At 36.7% G+C, this 17,551-nt stretch overlaps 1 protein-coding gene across 2 annotated transcripts in view; it reads left to right on the top strand.

Moving 5' to 3' along the window:
• frmd4a (FERM domain containing 4A) overlaps positions 1-17,551 on the top strand; it is a 167,927-nt gene that overhangs the window by 19,151 nt on the left and 131,225 nt on the right. The window lies entirely within an intron of this gene.

Genomic DNA, 17,551 nt, shown 5'->3' with positions numbered 1-17,551 from the left:
TGTAAAAATGTAAATGATTAAATTAATAACTTGACTGCCACAGTGACACCACAATCGGTTATTGTTATGCGGCTGCTGAGGCATTACTAGGTTTTTTTGGTGTTTGCTAGGTTGAATTTACATTTATTCACGTAGCAGATCGTTTTGCCCAAAGTGGCTTACAAATGAGGAATAGAACTTTTTCTTGAAAGACGTTTCGTGAAAAATCGGTGTTGTTAAACAACAATACAATCCATTGAACACACTGTATTCTGTCCCTCACAGCCTCATTTTCATTCCTGTCAAAAAATTTATATGAGAAAGATTATTATTATTATTATGCATTTAAAAAAATATATTTATTTGTTATTTTGTATTCTTTTTTTCTTCTTCTTTTTTTTGTTTTGTTTATAATTCAATCAAATGGCCACGAGAAAGCTTTGTCTTTAGATGGTTCCGACCCAATTCTCGATTGGATTGATTAAGGTTAGGGTTCCTTCCAAATAAAGGTAATGCCAAACCCTTTTATTGTGTCACTGGAGCATCTGAAATGACCTCCTTTATTCAGAGAGAGCTGAATTTGCAATACTGAAGCATTTCTTTGTAGTGTTTTTAAATGCACAGAATGAGTGAAATAGCTTACGTAATGAACGCTACCAGTGCTCAAAACATTTCTGGTGGATTGTGCGAAAGTAGCTTTGGGTTAAACATGTTTTTTTGTTTTTTTTTAGATTAATTATTATAAAGCTGTCATTTCTCATCAGTGCCCAAATGTTTAACCCATGTCTTTTTCTCTCTTTTTTTGTAAAAAGGTTTTTGAGACAATTCTTTGCAAAACGTAATAAGTTTTTGAGTTAATGCACACACCAAGCATATCCATTCTCAATTTCCCAAGCAAAAATGTAAATTTTGCAGACAAATAGTTGGATGGAAACCAAGTATACAGTATGTGTCTTTTAGTCTCTAGATATGGCTCAATTCCCCCCTTCAATGAAAGTATACATTTTCATGCACCTGGTGAAAATCCTAAATCCAGCCGCTTAAAAAGCAACAGCGCATCTCTCCGTTTAAACTGTTTATGTGGATTAGGTTGTGTTCAGCGTTCTTATTGCTTGTGGGTATAGAAGATATTCCACTTCCAGTTGGTTTTTGCCTGTATTCAATACAACACACCTTATTTTTTTTTACATGTGTGTTGTGTATATTCTCATGTGCCAGTGTGTATCTACAACCATGAGTGTTTGCAAAAATCCTGGACCCCCAAACGTTTGAGCGCCACAGATAATTATAAATCCCATCTGCCGGCGAGCTCTTTGAGCGTTCACACCAACTGTGCAAAAAGCAACAACACAACACACTGTTTTTGCTTAATGCTGCAGATCCATCTCACCTCATCTTCCCGCTGATCAGAGCCCTAAACGGAGAGGTGCAGGAGCAGACTGTGTGTGTTTATGCATATTTGTGGAAGCAGTTCAAATTTAAAGTTAAGAGTTCTGCAGTAGAAACAGACTTTTTTATTACCTCTTTCCTTACATTATGAAAGAACAAACAAATTCAGAGACATGTTAATAGGATAGGTTAGTAGGGCATTCGGAATGACTCTTTTTTTAATACCAAACAGATCTGAGTAGAGCCAATGGAGTGGTGGACTTTTGAAATGGTTAAGCAAAGTACCCTCTGTGAATTTTCAGTCCAGTGTAAATTCATGTTGCAGTTTCAGTTGATGTTTACAAGCCAAAGGCTTATGGAACACCATTTAATCTACACTATCGACAAGCAACTAATAATATTACCAACACTATAGTCTCAGCCTCAGACATCACACCGACGGATCATTGGCTGAACGTCTGATGCGTATGGCACACAAAATTGGAAACGCTTCAGGAGTTTCGAAGTCGTCTTCTGATTGGTTGAATTCTACAGGCTGGGAGACGCGAGTTGTTAAATGAGTGGGGTGAACTGAAGCACCAACATGGATCTGGGAATCTGTATGGAGGAATGGTCTCTGATCTCTTGTCAGTTGTTCTCCAAACTCATCAAGCATTAGGCTAGGAGAAAACTCAGAGATGTTATCTTGGTGTAAGGAGTTTGCATAAAGTATTTAATAAAAGGGTGCTAATAATTATGGCCAACGTGTGGCCATACTTATTACCCCACACCACACTTTCAATTATATTTCTTCAATGAAAGGTTTGATTTTTGTTAATTGTTTGAATGAAAGATCAAAAGGATAAACAATGCAGATTTATTTTTACAGACATCTTTGATCATATTTACCAGGGATGCCAATAATTCTGACCACAACTGTATTTGTTTTGTTACCTCCACTGTCTACTCTGAAAAAATATCATTGGGTATGTACAGTACATACACATGAGAAAGTGCAAGGGAGAGGAGAAATTGCATCCGAGATAGAAAAGAAGAGAAAGGTTAATATCCATGACTCACAGCGCTGGCCGAGAGAAAGATTAGATCAGATCAGCCAAACGGGACAGAGTTTATTTATAGGGTTTATTATTATGGACAAGGTGTTAGTACTAGAATAATGCATTCTGATCAGACAGCCTTGAACTTTTTCTGTGTATCCAGAGTCACAATTTCAGCACAGTCAGCAAGAAATAATAGCAAACGTAATTGAATGGATTATTCTGACTCTATATGCTGACTTAGAGATAAAATAAAGCAACAGCAACACACACGCAGACACACTGAACTGCAAAATATATATATATATATATATATATATATATATATATATATATATATATATATGCTGTATATTTCATTATTTCTCTACATCTTTGAATTAATGGGCTCTGGTTTAAGCAAGGCATTCTTCATTATCTGCTTCAGTCTTATGATTTTACTGTATGGACAAGAACAGTGTGAACATTTTTGAATGATACATTTTGAATGATGTGTTGATGAATAAACAAATTATACAGAATTGTCATTATTGGGTGAACTATCCCTTTAAGGGGAGCTCTCAGTACATAGAGGATGTGATTAGGACACTAGTTATTAGTAATGATTGCAGTTTGTGCCATTGTAAGAGGTCTGCAGTCCCTATAGATGACAAGTGGAAAGGAAACAGACTGACTCTAGCCTGTTAGTTAAATCCCGTGGGAGTAGCTTTGACGTTTTTTGACGTACACTGAATGACTCGAGCCTCATGAATTAATGGAGTACTTCTGGTGTTTGTGCACATGTGTTTTTTCTGTGGTTAATCCTATACATATTAATACCGTTATGGTATTTCTGTGTCTTGTTGTGTGTTTGTGAGAGAGTGTCATTTCTTTGTGGGCTGTTTCATGCTTGACTAATGGCAGGGCTCAAGGTTATCACTTTAGCCTGGCACACAAAGAAGGTCTGATCATAAGGGGCCAATTAAAACCTGTATAATGAGATATGATCTTCACTAAGACATGTGAGCCACACAAACACACACACACACAGATGCACAGACACAATGTGGCACCGAAGGTCTTTGGGGATTTTTTGCCATTTCGTCTGGTCTCCTTTCAGACGCCAACAACCCATAATCAACCCTGACAGACAGTAGAGAGAAATTGAATGTGTACGTGTGCGTCGTAGTAAAGTGTGCTCTGTAAAATGAAAATAAGCAAGTGTGTGTGAAAGGAAAGAAACATAGAAAGGAAAATTCGGTAATCAGTAAATACAGCCTCAATCCATTTCAGACACCCACTAGTCTGCCTACACATGAAAACACAGATCGCGCCAAACCCAGGGGGGATTCGAAGTGGGCGATTGACTTGGATATTTTCAGACAACTTTTGAAACTCCCTCACTGCAATGTACTGAACATCCGACACGTTTTGCCTGAGCCCTCTGACATGAGGAGAAATCAATTCGGACCTCAAGCATTCACGTAACAATCAAACATATGTTGCATGTAGATGTATAAAATGCTTTGTTTTCTTTAAGCAGAGAATAAGTTACCAAAAAAACAAAAAAAAAAAAAAAAAATGCTGTAAACGGTATAAATTAATCATAATTCAGATTAAAACAGGACATTTCCTCCACACTGTAAAAAGTATTGTTGGTTTACTTAAAGTAAGTTATCTGGTTGTCTTAAAATTCATAGTTCATTGAAATTAAAACTGAGTTAATACAATGATTGAGTTGAATTGACAAAAGAAAAAAAGTTATGCGAAATCATGAAAACATTTTTTTTTACAGTGCATTAGGTTTAATTTGAAATTATTAAAACAAGAATCCAAAATAAGCAGATTTGCTATGTAATGTATGCAATACATAAAATGATTGGCTAATTGTATGCTAGTGTCGTTTGGCCTATTGCTAATGGCCTATACGTAAGGTGAAACTCGAAAAAATTTGAATATCAAAGTTAATTTATTTCAGTAATTCAACTTAAAAGGTGAAACTAATATATTATATAGACTCATTACATGCAAAGTGAGATATTTCAAGCCTTTATTTGTTATAATTTTGATGATTATGGCTTACAGCTTATGAAAACCCCAAATTCAAAGTTAGAATATTATGAAAAGGTTTTCATAAGCTGCACGATTTTTTAATGACTATATATTTTTTAAATCATTAAAAATTAAATCACATACATAAAATAACCACCCATTTAGTCATGTAAACAATGTCTGAGTGCAATCATTACAGTTTGTTTCCTTGATGTTTAGTACAGGGTAAAAGATATGAGCAAGTACAAGGCTCTGACAGTATAGCTATGCCGTGGTCCGGTGAGTATTGGGGAAGAGGGGTTGTTCTGGAAGGTTCTGCTCCAGTAGCAGGGGATTTGCATTAGTGGAGATAGCGCCATGCCGCTGAGTGTGTGTGCATGAATCCATCTGCCTCACAGACCCAACAGATGTCAGTAACTGAAAACCCATGCTGCGGTACCAAGGGAAGGTGCTAAGCGCACCAAATCATGTTATGTTTATATTGGGTGTCAATATGGGGAACACATCTTAATACCATCAATTAAATGCTACAAATTGTATTATTTACCTGCATGTCATGTTCTAGATTAGAGGATTCATGTTTTATCTGCTTTTGTTGTGCATCTGTATGCATCACAGCAAATACCGCGCAGCAGAGCTGATTACAAAATAATATATTAGTTACACTCGATGCATTTGATGTCTGGCATTTCTGCGTGTTTATGTGGCAGTGTTTAAATATTAAGTTTGGTGTAATCTGATGGAATTTGAAATTTCCGGATATGGGCAGGATGAATAGTCATGGAGTGTTTGCATAGAGTGGGAGGTATTTAGTGATGCACACTTCCTGCTGGGGCTTTTTGTGTCAGTCAAAGTGAGCTGAATCTGACACCATCCTAATGATGCAGCACTGGGAGTGAATGTAAAATATACACAGTTTCAACAGCAGGTCAGTCTACGATTCAAAATCTGATTGACGGTCCAGTTTCTGACAGGGAACTGACTGTCACAACATGTTGGGAAAATACTGATTTTCTGACAGGAGATCCATTTACAGAATATAAAATGTGATACTATGGCTCATGTTGTCAGATGTTGTTGTGATGGCTCGTGTTAGCAGTTTGAGTGAAGAGTTATAATTAATGTGGATTTCCAAATGTGCTAGTATTTAGTATGCCCTTCTTTTCCTGAAAATGACAGCCGGCATAAACAAAGTTTGTGTAAAACCTGATGATCCATCCATGTCATCCAGCATGACATGAAAATTATCTTATCATTTATTCACCCTCATGTTATTTCAAACCTCTGACTTTCTTTCTTGTGTAGAATTGTAGTAAGGACAAGATGGCTTCACCTTTGTCTAGATTTATGTGGCATCTTGTGGTCCCAGAAATCTCAAAACGATCTGAAGCAGAAAAGCAAGACATGGCAAATAATTCTCCTCAACACTGAAAATATGCTGTCCTTAGAGACAGACTTAAAGTTCAACAAGATTGCCTGTAGATTGAGCTGTCAGCTTTATGAGAGTACGATTGAAAATCTTTGATAAAAAAGAATGATGCATAAAGTCCATAGAATGTGTTTCTCCACTAGAGGGAGCTAGAGCATAACACATGCATACTATGTGCTTGAAAAGATGATAGGCTGCATTCAATTGATTTTGCATACTATCCATTATTCCTGGAATTAATAGAAAGGATTTGGATTATTAGTATGCACCTGAAATCATAGTATGCTGAAAAAAGCGTGAAAAATATGCTTGGCTGCTATACTTTTCCATGCATTATATGATGAAATGTAAGTTTTAGACTGTTTTCTTTTAACACTTTACATGTTATGTTTATGTGTGTGTTGATTCAACAAGGTGAAACATTCCTCAGAGATTTTGGTCTATCTATATTGACATGAAACCGATTTATCAGCTGCACATCCATGATGTGAATCTCCAGTTCCGTCACATTGCAAAGGTGCTCTATTAGATTGAGATCTGGTGACTGTGGATGCCATGTGAACTCATTGTCATGTTCAAGAAACCAGTTAGAGATGATTTGAGCTTTGTGACAGGGCGCGTTATCCTGCTGGAAGTAGCCATCAGAAGATGTGTAAGAAATAATACTTAGGTAGGCTGTGGTTAATGGGCCCAAAGTTTGCCAAGAAAATATCCCACACACCATTACAACACCAACACCAGCCTGAACCGCTTATTCAAGGCAGGATGGAAACCATGTTTTCATGCCGTTTATGCCAAAGTCTGACCCTCCCATCTGAATGTTTTTGAGTTACTGTTGACTTTCTATCAGCTCAAACCAGTCTGGCCATTCTCCTCTGATCTCTGGCATCAACAAGGCATTTTTGCCCACAGAACTGCTGCTCACTGGATTTTATTTCAGACCATTCTCTGTAAACCCTAGAGATGGCTGTGTGTAAAAATCCCAGTAGATCAGCAGTTTCTGCAATACTCAGACCAGCCCGTCTAGCACCATCAACCATGCCACGTTCAAACTTGTCACTTAAATCCCTTTTCTTCCCTCAGTCTGATGCTCAGTGTGAACTTTAGCAGATCATCTTGACCATGGTTGCATCTCAATGAGCTCATGAATATTGTGTATACCAGGGATAGGCAACTTCGGTCTTGGAATGGCCACTGTCCTGCAGAGTTTAGCTTCAGTCCTGATAACAACTCACCTGCCTGTATCCATCTAGTAATCCTGAAAACATTGATTGCCTTGTTCAGGTGTGTTTAATTAGGGTTGGAGCTAAACTCTGCAGGACAGTGGCCCTCCAGGACCGGAGTTGCCTATCCCTGGTGTATACGAATCAGGGCACCGGTAAGGACCATGGCTCACTACACATTGGGACAGTGATTACTCAATTTCCAACATATAATAAAGAATCAGTTTGTCTTTTCAAATCTTTTATTGCATGTCATTATATTGGCTTGTGCGTTTTATGTTTATTTCTTCAGAAATTACATAATTTCCAGTAAGGAAACGTGTGTGTGTGTGTGCGCGTGCGTGTTTAATGACACAATGTATATATTAATTAATTTTAATATACTACAATAATAATACAATTAATTAATAATTTATTAAATATATATATATTTAGATAGATTCAGAGGAATATGTAAACAAGTATTCTGAAAATGCTATTTTGATGTGGTAAAAAGCCTTATGAAACTGCATAAGTATATACTTTTTGTAGTATGCATTTTTAGTGTGCAGTAGATACTTGCGATGCAAGAAAATTGAAACTGAGAAGCAGCTGGATTTGTTTATGGTTAGTGGTCGTGAGCTGATTGAATCCATTTGTCTCAATCTAGAACCAGGACAATATCATTTAGGAGAGCACCAATTACTGATGCAAATGAAAAACCCACAGAACGAGCCAAATGAATTACTCGCGTCCCACTAGATGGCTCCCCTATCCTGACAGATGATGTCTTCGATTCCCTCTATGAATCAGCGTGTCATTTCCTGCTCAGCTAAAATGAGAAATCGACCTCAGTAGTGTGAGGCATGCATGTGTCCCTTGGTGATTGTACTGATTGTGTGACCAGATGCTTGTTTGACAACTTATTGTCGGTTATCTGTGGGAGTTTGTGTGTAAACCCCTGCACATGAGAGTGTTAGATGAGATCTACTTATTATAAACAGAGCAGTGAGGCTAATTATGTTTGTTTTTGTGTCATGTCACATTTCCATTTTTCTTGATGCGTCCTTGTAATGTCATGATTTTAGCATGCAAGTGTGCGCAAACTCTGAAATGAAAATATTTGGCCATCCCCGATCATTACGCTGCAGTCTCTAGCACTTAAACCATTCAAGTTCCTGTTTGTGTGTGGCTTTGTTTTGGGAGTGTGTGTTTCCATCTGTCTGCTTGATTTAAATCATTCCAAATCCCTCTGCCCAAGCTTAAAGGTGGAAGGTCAAAAGGGCCAAACGAATTGTTTTTCTGCTCGTTTTTTAAGGTCACTTCATCTCTAAATGTGCCCTGGGGGGAGAGGTGTTATAAAGAACATTTTGAAGAACAACATTTTTCATTCAACACTGGCTTTATTTTCTTTTAAGTACAGTATACAACTAAGCCAGTCCTAAAAATGATTGTTTTTGGATATAATAATGTTCTTCTGAGTCACTATGCAATACGAAATAATACAGGGCCAGATAATGTAAGACAGTAAACTGATGAATAATTCATTTGCATACCTGTTTAGAGGAATATTTAATGCTCTGTTAAGTTTCTGATAATCATCAACTGTCTCGATAATTCCAAATTGCTTGTTATTCTAAGTTATTCCTTTGGAGGCTCAATGAGAAAAAAGTAAAAGTATAGAGCTATGAATTATTTATTTTTATGCTATTATAGTACTTAGTAATATTTTGAATTTTTAGTATTATAATGATTAAGTATATTATATACTTTTATATTATAGTTTACATTTGAGTCATTTTTAGTGTTTTTCTATTTAGCTTTAATTTATTTATTATAAATATTATTTATTTTAGTACTTCAACTTATTTCATTTAAGTAATTTGCCAAGACAACTTTTTTCATTTAAGTTTTTAAGTTTACATCTAATATTTATACTTTATTTCAGCTGGGGTTTTTTTTACTAACAATTAAAAAAAGAAAGAGAGATATTATAAGTTCATAATGTTGAGATATCTTAATTTTGATTGCAGATATTGGCCAGTCTGTGCTCAGTTGGAGACTTTGAGATTTAGTCTGAAACACTAGAAGAGACACATATGAGATTATTACTTAGGATAATTTTTAGGACAATAGTTTGAGAAGCAGGAGACTTTGCAAAAGTCTCTAATTGATTTCCATTTAATCTTGTTGATATCTAGAAACAACTGAGATTATTTTCATGTAGTTCAGATTCATGTCAGGTAGTGCTCACTATATTTATATACATATTTATTGGAATATATGGAGACTTGGTCTTTTTTCAGTATTTATATTTATTCCCAAGTATTTGAATTCAGCATCTGTATTCTGCCGTCCCAATGTTTAGTATGTGTGACACTGACTGCTACGTTTCTCTGGAGAAATCCCCCTCTGTCTGAAACAATACATCATTACACACACACACACACACACACACACACACACACACACACACACACACACACACACACACACACACACACATGGTCTCTTGGGAGTTGTTTAAGAGTGTGTATAAATTTCATGTCAGTGGTGTGTAAGGTGTGTAAAGCCATCTCCCGACCTGAGACGCTTGTGTGACCCGTGCAGTGCTAAATGACATCGTAATGCTGGACTGACTTATGATGGCAGTGCAGATGTGAATGAAAGTGTTACAGCTTCAAATTATGGCAACAGATCTCTCTTCCAAAGGACAAGAAATGGCTCCATAAAAATGATGAGTTTGGTCTGGCTTTTGAGCTCAGTTCCAGACACATATCTATCTATCTATCTATCTATCTATCTATCTATCTATCTATCTATCTATCTATCTATCTATCTATCTATCTATCTATCTATCTATCTATCTATCTATCTATCTATCTATCTATCTATCTATCTATCTGTCTATGTATTGCGATACTCTGTGGGATAACAGTAATCTCTCTGTTATGGGAGGGAATGATTTTTATTAATTAAATCCTCTGTACATGTACCTCGGAGATGAGAAGATGACACAACATGACATGTGGAAGCACTGTCTTCTCGTTCATGCAATGACGGAAATCCGGTGTCACACGCTATAAGGTTTGTTCTTGTGGTTTAGCAGTTTTTCTCAACTGGTTTTCAGGACTCAGATTTTACATTGGACACAGTATTGAAATGCTTCATAAATAAATGCCTCATTCATTCAAAAGTAAACAGATATTCTTAATATGATACATTGAATTGAATTAATATTATCAGGTGCAAAAGCCCAAATTAAATGCTACATTATTGAGATTATTATTGAATTTTGTAATGCAGATTCTATCAAACTTTGATCTAGATTAATTTGTATATGGAAGTTTATTTGGATGCACAGTCTTTGACATCAAAGGTAAAAGTCGATAGAACAATTATTTTATGATCCTTATTACTATGCACAATTATAAATTAGAATTGTATTATTTGCATTCAGCTGTTTTTTTTGCAAACCAGTTCCTGTTTTGGGTTGCAACCCACGAGTTAAGAACACTTCTTTTACGTACAATGTGCGTAAAATAAAAGACTGAATCTGCGAGCAGCAGAGATGGATTGCGAGCCTTTTGAAAGGGAAAGAATAGCCTGAAAAATAATGTTTTGCCATTAGCCCAATGAATGAACATCACAGAGAGCAGACACTGGCTGGCTGTCCTTCTTTTGTTTGTGCGTGTGTGTATTTGTGAGTGTGTTTGCCTTGGCACTGGAGGCGAGAGAGACGGAGATCAGAGATGACGGACAGACCTTGCTGTCCCGCTTCCCGCTTGTTTCCTGCTGTCTCCCACCCCCACCTAAAAAAAAAAAACAGAGAAGCAAAGAAGCAGCGCAGATGCAGCCGTCGCTGCTTGCCGTCTGGAAAGCTAGGCAGGGGTTGCCCCTGACGACAGTTGCTAGGAGACTGCAGAGCGAATGACTTCATACTTCAGTGTTTGCAGGGTCTCCGCACACAGAGGGAGAGAAAGAGAGCACAGCACAGCATGTAGGCCTTGCCTTACCATGTCTTTTCATCACCTTTAATGATATATGAAAGCATGGCCTGCAGTAACACACTGTGATATTGCCTGAAATGGCGTTGCAGTAGTGTAAATTTGTACAAATACAACAAAATCACATAAACCATGTTATCAAAATGGCATTCACACTCCAGAGCCATGCAGTGCACCTCTTAGTTCGTTTCAATTCGTATTTTTCTGCCCAATAGTGAGCAGCGGATATCATGCTGCAATTTTGCACTTTAAAACATGCTCGATTCCTATCTCTCATCTGAAGTGTTTTCATACAAGTGCATATAGTTTACTTTTATTTTTTATTTTTCAGTAATAATTATAAAGAGTTAGATTAGAAATGGCATATTTTTATGTGTTGCCAAATAGGCGCATTAGCCACAGTTAATCCACCTGAAAATCATTGTATGATTCACTTACTGGGCTCGCTCAGCCCCACTAATGCTAACGCTGTTTCTCAATTACAAGAACACAAAAAAACAGACTTGCGTGTCCGTAGTGAGTAGTGACCGGTTTTGCCAGGCTACCTTGAAAGGACGAACTCGGAAGGAAGCGAGGACAATCAGGACATAGACATATTTGTGAGAATTGAGATGTGCTGCGATCTTGTTGCTCAACTTACTGTCCATAGCGAATAGCGATCAATGCACAATAATTACAATGCAACATAAAATGCTAACTTTTGAAAACTGGTTTCAAAGTGCAAGTTTTTGAAAACGGTAAACTACAAAAACGCAAATCTGTGAAAACGATGACGTCATGCGTATTACTACTTCAGTCTAGTTGTATCGCCAGCTAATGGCCTGGCAGCAGAATACAGCTTTTTTAGTCATTTTCGTGGATCCCTGTGAATGGGGATCGTTTTGACAAGTGTCGTCTTGAAAAACTTCTCCATTTTAAACATATTGTTGTCATTTAAACAAACCCCAAAGCTTACAATTCGAAGGTTCCTTCAAATACGTCCTTCGTTTCCAGCTAAATGAAGGATACAACAGATGGATCCTTCGCGGCCTTGCCTACGGCAGAATTCATTGTGCCAACAGGATTTTTTTGAGAGAAATTGCCGAATTACACTTTTAAACGTAAGTATTGGGTTTCAACTTACTCAAATAATACAAAAATACAGTTTAAATGTTGACATAGATATCTTACTAAGATGCGATTATATATAGTTTTATACTTTTTATTATATACAGAAATGGACCATGGTGAGCATATTTTAGACAGTTTGTGAACCCTGTATTGTTTTCAGACAGTTTAATGTAACTTTCAAAAAAGTCTAGTGCAAACGTTACTGTCACTCATCAACGGCAGCTGTCACAGTTGCTTGACGACAAGAACAGTCCTCCAAAGGCTGGACCGTCCCATTTAACAACGCTAAGTCTGGCCTTTGAGGTCTGAGGCTGAGCCCTTCGAAGGATGCAGGCTTTCAATTGGACCAGCCATTCTTTCAAGTCTGCATTCCATACATCCTCGATATAAAGAACACATCTTTCACGCGTCCTCTGTACTTGCGTTCTTGAATATTAAAGTTGAACTTTGACGGTTGATGATGATGTAGTAGACATCTAGATCTCACAGCGAGAGAGCGAGAGCGCAAACCGTATCTCTAATGTGTGTTTACTCAGCCATCAGGGATATGATTGAACAACCAAAGTTGTGTAGGGATTTCATCATGAACTTCATATTGATTTGTTAGTTCATACATGTGGCTTCCACAATATCCACACGTGTGTTGAAGGATGGTAATGCTCTTCAAACAACCCTGAAGCCCAAATATCAGCATTAGCATCCAATCAATCCAGCAGTGCAGTTATCATAAACGCACACATGTATATGCGGTCTTCAGGGTTGGTGACTGGTGAGAGATAATATGACAGGTCTGCTGTTAGGTGCAAGGGGACGTGTGCTCACCATTGATCGTCACTTTAACGCATTGATTCTGCCACTGCTCATTGTTGTCTCTGGTCACCATGGCGACTGAGTTGCTCATGTAGATTCTGCTGTTTGTGCCCCTGTGTGTTTTAGCATCTGGTGAAGTGTGGCAATACCATGGTAATGAATGATTCGTATTTTTACACGATTTTCAAAGGTACCATGTAATAAAGAGTAATGCTATATTATAGTACTTAATTGAGCTAAGTATCGTTATCTAAAACTAAACCTATTAAAAGCATTTTTGCTAACTGAAATGAAGCCAAAATAAATTATAAATATTAGATGAAAAAGTTTAAGTTGAAGCACTAAAATTACTAACTGATAAATAAATAAATAAAAACTAAGTTAAACTAAAAATAAAACTGAAAAAATTAGACCTAAATAGTAATATAAAAACGAATAAAAATGACAAAAGCACATAACAAAATTACAAAAAATGTAACTAAAATTAAAACTAAAAAATATTAAAATAAAAGCTAATTAAAAAACAAAACTGTATATAAATAATACTAAAATAACACTGTATGTTAACATCGCCTTTAATGATCATTTTTCTGCTTTTTTTAAAAAAAGGACATGTTTCCAGTTCTTAATAATCTTCCCATTTTTGTAGGAACACTCTCAGCGGGAGCAAATTAATTACGTTTACATACAAATATACCTAAACCAGAAATGAATTAATAAAGCAGTGTAATTCCTGTCAAAACCTTTAGCAGTGATGGAAACACTCTTAAAAGCGATTGGCCTGTTGAATTTTTAATTGGTTCATTTTAGCTTGTTATGTTAATGCCGACTAATTGATGATTACAGCCATTAGTCCAGAACTGTCCCACTGTGAAGCCTGTTTCTCTGTTGTTTCCTGGGGCCATTAGCAGGATCCTAACACTCTATAGATCCTAATGAAAGCCTTCAGCAGATGTACTTAGAGAAAATTATACTCCTCTGTGTTCTCCAGCCTGGATCTGTCTGCATATCAGAGTCAATATTTACCCAGAGACACAATGTTCAACCCTCTATTGCCATGTCAACTACTGATAATGTAATGGTTCATCTTTTTTTTGTCTTTTATTGGGGGCTCGGTCTGAAGTGTTTTAAGCAAACATACGTCATCCATCACAACATGAACTGCTTCATCTGGGTCCAGGGTGAACACTTGCCAAATATTTTAAATCAAATTGGGAGAATGCTAACCAGACCCTTGCTAATGTTAGTAATGGGGTTTAAATTGACCTACCTCATTTACCTAAGAAACCTAAGGGTGGTTGGCCAGACAGAGTTTAAATTAAGACAGGACTAGGCCTTAATCTAGAATAGTTAATCATAGCAAAATGGCTTTCTGAAACAAAGATTAGGTACAGATTACTAACACTTGGACTAAGAAGTCCTGAACTAAAATAAACAAGATTAATTTAAAACGACTGTGCTAACTTGAATTAACACGACTGAGGTTGCCAATAAAACTTAATAAATACCAAGAAAACAATAAAACAATAAAAACAATAAAAGCTTAAAACTGTATGGAACCGAGGAGCAAATCCAAGGAAACAATGGCAGCAGAAAAAAGACTTTACTCGAGCAAGAGAAAACTCTTTTAATGTAAATAGCAAAGAAAAACTGCACACATCCGCTGGGATCAAATAAAAGGAATGCCTGGAAATCTAGTTGTAATTAATTCAGTGCATAAACAACAACTTCAGGTAAGATTGAATCATTGCCTTTTTGACCTTACCGTTTTGTGAAATCTGTGGGTGGACATTACGGTAGTTATTCAATACAGGTGTTATTGAGCAATTTATAGATAAAACACAAACAAAAAACTGCTGCTAGCACCTGAAGAGAGAGGTTTGAGACTGGTGGAGGACCAGCCTTAAATGAGAATAACTTGACACTGAAGAATGACTGAAGACTGGCGGTGTCATGATTCTTCAGTGTCAATTTATTTTCATATACTTTATTCTATATTGTTCTTTCCTATTAAATATATGGCTGGTAATAAATATTTATGAGCAGAATCTTCTCATTTCACGCTTATGTACAGTGTACAGCTTGTCTGGAGGCTGAGCGTGTGTGTGTGCGCGCGTGTGTGTGTGTGTGTGTGTGTGTGTGTGTGTGTGTGTGTGTGTGTGTGTGTGTGTGTGTGTGTGTGTGTGTGTGTGTGTGTGTGTGTGTGTTGTTTGGGGTAGGAAGTACCTCAAGCAGTTTAACACTTCCTCTCAGCACTTGCTCTGTATAAAGATTGATGAGTTTGCCACCCAATGTTGACACCTCCTCAGAATAATAGAATTATGATTTAGCTCAGTAGAGGAATCAGGTTTCTTTTGTTTATTGAGTTTGTTATATGGATATCCAGTGGTTGCTTCAGTGGAATGAAAGAAACTCAATTTCGTCTATACTATTTATATTCATGATTTCTTTATACATACGTTCTTTAATTAGGGTCAAGGGTCTTTTACTGGCAGAAAACATCAATTAATTCATGTAACCTTATGAACCTCATGAACATCATGCAAATGATATGATTGTATGATGGATGTATGATTTTTGGTTTGCATATTGCATTTTCAAATCTTGTTGGGATCACTGTGTGTGTTTGTGTTGCCAGCTCAAATCAATTACATATCTCATGCATTAAGAAAAGGAATGCACATGGTGGAATGTTGTTTTGTTAGCATGTATCCTGAGCAATTCTCCTTTTAACTGCTTTATAAACTGTATGCACAACAGACATAAAAGCTGCACCGTTCGGTCCTGAGGTCATATGTCATGTAAACAGAGTGATGACAGGTGGTTTGACCGGTGGAGAACAGAGATTAGTTTGATCTCTGGAGATCTCATTGATTTCCACGTGGGCTTTTGAAAGGTCATCGTGGAGAAAAGCCTCGAAATTGACAGAAAGCATCACATGACAAATTAAAACGCCAGTTCCAGAACCACCATATATAGAAAACAAGTGGCTTTTTATTGTTTCTTAGTACAGTGGAAATCATTGCATGTTGTGAGCTTTTTTAGAGTACCTAGAGGAAGTGGAATTGGGAAGTGTAGATGCAACGTGGAGAAAGTTGCTATGGTGACCATGATGCATGAATCTTAAATGACGAGAGCTAAAGTTGTGTGTGTGTGTGTGGGTATCCATGGGAGAAGGCTTGCAAAGAAATAGAAAACTCATTAATGCTTTGACTTTTGAACGAAGTGAGGTGATACACTAAAAGTCCCAAATGTGTAATTAAGAGAGATGTATCTGTCAGTAAAGCTACGAACGTTTCTGTTCACGTTTTAATTGATTCTGAGAGATCAAACTTGTGACAGCGAGGAAATCTCTCAGATATCTGAGAATCGGGGTTGAGACTCCAGGGACAGGAGATGAGAGGAATTGAGTAAGTGTGTGTGTGTTAGAATTCGAGAATGATTGCATTAATAAGAGACAGAAGCTCTGTGCTAAAACCTAGTGAGCTGACTTACTGCCCTACATAGTGAGCATCCTAAGTGAAATGTAATCTTGTGGGACTTATTTGAAACTCTCTGTGTAGATTGAAAATAATACTCTACATAATAAGTCCACAAGACTCATGCCACAAAACTGATTCCAAGTTTGTTTTGTGCATGTTGCTAAGCTGATGATAACTCAACATATAGCATACAAGTGTAAAAAAATGCTATGTTCCATTATTTGATGAAGCAAGTTTATTTATTATCATCAACATTTCTTTAACTTTGTTTGCCATCTTGAATACATTTTTGTCCCTGGGCATGTAGCCTATATATACAGTGCTATGCATAAGTTTAGACACCCATGCTAAAGTTGCCTAAAAAGAGGAATAAAAAATCATCTTTTGGAAATTTATCTTAATGCCTTAATTTAAAAAATGAGGAAAACTCCAACCTTTAAGGACACCAATTTTCTTTGTGAATGAATAATGTATCGTAAAAAAATAAATGTTCTTCCTTAAAATACAGGGTGCATAAGTTTGGACACCCCTATGTTAAATTCCCATAGAGGCCGACAGATTTTTATTTTTAAAGGCCAGTTATTTCATGGATCCAGGATACTATGCATCCTGATAAAGTTCCCTTGGCCTTTGGAATTAAAATAGCCCCACATCATCACATAACCTTCACCACACCTAGAGATTGGCATGGGGTACTTTCCATAAGATCATATCTCAATGCAAATTAAACCAGCTTTTAAGCTAACTGAAATAAAACCATGCCAATCTCTAGGTGTGGTGAAGGTTATGTGATGATGTGGGGATATTTTAATTCCAAAGGCCAAGGGAACTTTATCAGGATGCATAGTATCCTGGATCCATGAAATAACTGGCCTCTAAAAATAAAAATCTGCCTGCCTCTATGGGAATTTAACATAGGGGTGTCCAAACTTATGCACCCTGTATTTTAAGGAAGAACATTTATTTTTTTAAGATACATTATTCATTCACAAAGAAAATTGGTGTCCTTAAAGGTTGGAGTTTTCCTCATTTTTTAAATTAAGGCATTAAGATAAATTTCCAAAAGATGATTTTT

The sequence above is a fragment of the Phoxinus phoxinus genome (assembly GCF_949152265.1).
Source record: "Phoxinus phoxinus genome assembly, chromosome: 8".
Classification (NCBI taxonomy): Eukaryota; Metazoa; Chordata; class Actinopteri; order Cypriniformes; family Leuciscidae; genus Phoxinus; species Phoxinus phoxinus.
Note: the sequence above shows the minus strand (reverse complement) of the source record. Positions and strands in the feature narration are given on the sequence as shown.